Consider the following 3,785-nt stretch of genomic DNA (forward strand, 5'->3'; position numbering starts at 1 on the left):
CCCGGCCCCGCCCGCCGCCCCGCCCCGACCCCGCCCCCCGCCCGCCCCGGGTGGGCTCCGAGCCCCCGCGCCCGCCCCCATTGCGCAGATGGGGACACTGAGGCCCGCGGCGCGCGGCGCCCCGCGGGCAGGGCGTGAGTCAGCCCGAGCCCGGGACGCCCGACGCGCACCCGCCTGAGCGCGCCGCCGCCCCTCCCGGGCCAGCTTCGACCCCGCAGCAGGACGCGCGGCCGCAGGGGACGCAGGACTGGGACGCGGTCAGGTGTCCGGAGGCCGCGTGGGGAGCCCGCTCTGGTCGGGGGAGGGGGAGGCCCTCGAACTCCCAGGCTGGGCACCGAACCGTGCGGATGGCCATCGCAAGGGGGTGGCCAGCTCACTAGGCAGCAGGCACGGACTAAAGCTGACCGCGACTTTGCAGTCACCCGTAGGGTGGGCAGAATGACCCCCGCGGCCCGGGCACCCCTATTTGCACGAGGTCACACGGAGAGCTGTGGCTTGGTGGAGCCTGGGCAGAGCCTAGGTGCGACCTCTCAACCAGCGTGTCAGGTTCGGGACTCTGTGGGACTCCCACTGGGTTAGGGTTAGGGTCAAGACCACCCCCAGACGCCCCCTCCGCCGGGCCTCCTGGGCTCCATTTCTGCACGTGTCAGGTGGGCTAAAGCAGCACTTCCCTGCAGCAGTGCCCACCAAGGGAGGGGGCCGGAACCAGGAGCAGGCACGCCCCACCTGCCGGGAATTATTTGGTCACATCGACACCAGGACTCTCACGGCCCTCACTGCATGCCAGGCGCAGGGCCTGCTCCCCTCGGCCGCTTCTGCCCTTGAAGCAGGGCCTGGACCCTGGTCACCTAAGTGACCTAAGCATGTGTGTGTAGGATGTTCCCAGGCCCAGCTGGACCCCCCGCTTGTGCCCAGAGCATCTGAAGCCTGCTATGGGACTCACCTGGAGAAGGCGGCTCTGTCATTCCCCCCGGACAGCGGTGGCAGCTGCTCTTCCGGCAGGCAGGGGTCCTGGTACTTCCCTCCAGCCGGACTCTGCTGGTCAGAGCCATAGTGTGGGTTAGCGCCCAGCCTTGGTCACCCTGATGTCCAGGGGCTGGGATGGCGGCGACAGCCAGAGCTGAGTGGGTCTTTCCGAGTGTTGCCTGTGGCTCACACCCTCAGCCTCCAGGCAGAGCCAGACCTGCCTCGGGTCCCAGGAGATGGGGATGGACAGGCTGCTGGGCATGACTGCAAAGCCCAGGGCTTCCCTTTCTTGGGGAAGGGGAAGGCTTCTTGGAGAGCTAGTAGCTTGGGGTGTCAGGTTAGGGCCCACTTTGGTACATGGGAACTAAAGGACAGGAGGGGACCCCAATGGCTGGACAGAAGCCCCCAGGATGAGAGGGCCCTGAGAGCCCCTGGCAGATGGTCTGAGGGCAGCTGGGGTAGCTGCAGCTGCGACGCTTGTAATCATGACAGGCTCCTGCCGCTGAAGGACTTCAGGTCCCCTGGCCCCTGAACCTGAGCAGGGCAGCCCTCACTCAGACCCAGGCAGGGAAGAGTTAAGAGCCAGGCCTAGGGGAGACCTTCCCCACCCAGTCCCCTGCCCCCATCCTGTCCCTGACCCTGCAACCCAGCTGGGCCCCTGGCCCTCACTCAGCTGCTAACCCTGGGCCGGGCCGAGGCCTCGTGTTCTGCTTCTTCATGTGATCCACGGGGCTTCCCCAGACAGACCTCGGCCATGGCCTTGGGGCCACGGGAGCAGCGGAAGCCGGAGAAGCCTCTAGTGCGGCCGGGGGTCTTGGTTGGGGACTTGGGCACTCTGGCTGGAGGAGGGGAGAGGGAGAGCAGGGGCTCCCCTAGGGTCCCAGGTGGGCCGTCCCTGTGCCTGAGGACCTTACCCATGCCCCCGAGGCCAGCCCAGCAGGACGTGGGGGGCCGCTCGTGTCCGCTCAGCGCACCCAAGGAGCCTGGCCATACATCTGGCTTTGGGCTTCCTCTGCGTGAGGCCAGAGCCTCCTCCACCTGCCCTCCCAGACCCACGTTGGGAGAGCTTGCCCACGCTTGGGGGATGGCCCTGGGACCCCGGCTTTGAGAGGAGAGCCCAGCCGATCTTAGGAGCTTCTCCAGGATGGCAGTCGGCCTGGAGGGCGTGTGGAGGGGAAGGCCACAGGCCGCGTCGGGCTTCTCCTCTCAGGAGTCACAGTGGCTGCTGGACTACCCAGGGCTCAGTGTCCCAGCCAGGCCAGCCAGAGTCAGTCTAGACCAGGCCACCCACAGCGGGTGCCCTTGGCCAAGGGGCCTGAGTGTCCCCAACGCGGTGGGAATGGCACCATCGGAGAAGAGCGAGATGGTGCCCGGAGGCCAGGGTGCGGAGCTGGCGGGTGGGCACCCAGCCGACAGGTGCCTCGGCCAGCAGGTCGGTGGGAGCCAAGGGTGGGCTCACCCCGCTTGGCCCGCTCCCTGTCCCCGAGGCCACCCCTGCCATACCTGATACTGCCCGGGCCCGGGCTTGGCCACGGCCCCCATCGCTGCCCGCTCAGGCCAGAGGTGGATCCTCCCCTGTCTGGCCGCCCCAAGCGCCTCCGGAGGCCGCCTGCCTGGCCTGACCGCGGAGCTCTCAGCTGGGCCGTGCGGGGCAGCCGTCTGCGGGCGGGGAAGCTCCTCCCGGGGCAAGGAAGGGTGGCTTTTTATGCTTCATCCCGTGTAAATCAGGATTGGGATGGGCCCTTCCCGGCCGGACTTCCTGTGTGTGTTCCTCGCTGATAACAGGGAGCGGCCTGCAAACAAACAGGAGGCCCTGGGACGGGTGGGGGCCATCCAGGGGGTGGCCTAGTCGGATTGTGGGCAGGGGTGGGGGAGCGGTCCCCTGGGATTTCAGAGTCTAACTCTGAAGCAGCCGGAGACCAGGCGCAGGCCTGGCTGGCAAGCCTGGGACCCGCGGGTCTCAGCGTGTGACAGAGGACGTGGCACACTGGGAAGCCACCTTCTGGCCCCATCAGCCATGTTACCAAAGTTCCACAGGAGGGACTGTTTGTGCTCTGACCCTGGACTCTCCCCAGGCCGGGCACCTGCACCCTCAGATGTGTATGCCCAGCATGGGAATCTGGAGGGACTCCCACCCTGGGAGGGGGCCCCGGCCGGAAGAGACCTGGGGATGGGCAAGGTGGACTGGTGGTCCGGACACAGCCCCTGAGGCCCAGAGTGGCTGAGGGGGGATCAGGGAGGGCAGTCACCAGCCCAGAGATTCGGGCCTTCTCCAGGAAGGGGCTACCCCGGGGGGCAGTGAGCCCCCTGCTCCCGGAGATGCACCCACCGGGGTCCTCTCCCAGGGGCAGGCAGAGCACATCCCCCAGCCCTCTCCCCTCCCTCGGCCTCCAGCAGGCAGAGGAGTGCCAGGGCTGGGCATGGAGATGGAGGAATGTAGGGCCTTTGGGAGACCACCAAGAGTGCTTGGGGGTGTTCACCTCCAGCTCCTGGACTAACTTCCGGTGTCTTCGTTTAGGTGGTGCTGGGAGCCCGCAGGCTGGACCTCAGTTGCTGGGATCGTGGGTGGCTGGAGACCCAAGGGGACCTGGGCAGCTGCTGAGGACGCACCTGGACCACACAGTTGGCCGAGGGTCCCTGATCCAGCAGGGCCACGCCAGACCTCTGCTGGTTGTCCCCGGGGTTTGTGCCCTGCTCCGGGATCAGCCCCTGCCCACCCACAGCCAGAACACCCCTGCTCGCCCTTACCTCCCTCTGGCCCCACCTAGCTGGGTGTCCTGGCCAAGAGGGAGGAGGGGTTGCTGCTTGGAAAATCCCCC

The 3,785-nt window shown here is 67.6% G+C and overlaps 1 protein-coding gene across 1 annotated transcript in view; it reads right to left on the reverse strand.

Moving 5' to 3' along the window:
- The window catches only part of LOC111146397 (EGF like domain multiple 7), a 9,277-nt gene extending 6,763 nt beyond the window's left edge, over window positions 1–2,514 (reverse strand). Inside the window, exons 1-2 of the mRNA XM_022501930.1 lie at window positions 2,470–2,514; window positions 944–1,035 (exon numbers count right to left, since the gene is read on the reverse strand). The gene's annotated coding sequence lies outside the window, so the exon portion shown is untranslated. The remainder of the gene's footprint in view (window positions 1–943; window positions 1,036–2,469) is intronic.
- Window positions 2,515–3,785: the final 1,271 nt, after the last annotated feature.

Source organism: Enhydra lutris, unplaced genomic scaffold (assembly GCF_002288905.1).
Source record: "Enhydra lutris kenyoni isolate GAN:26980312 unplaced genomic scaffold, ASM228890v2 scaffoldscaffold13, whole genome shotgun sequence".
Taxonomy (NCBI): domain Eukaryota; kingdom Metazoa; phylum Chordata; class Mammalia; order Carnivora; family Mustelidae; genus Enhydra; species Enhydra lutris.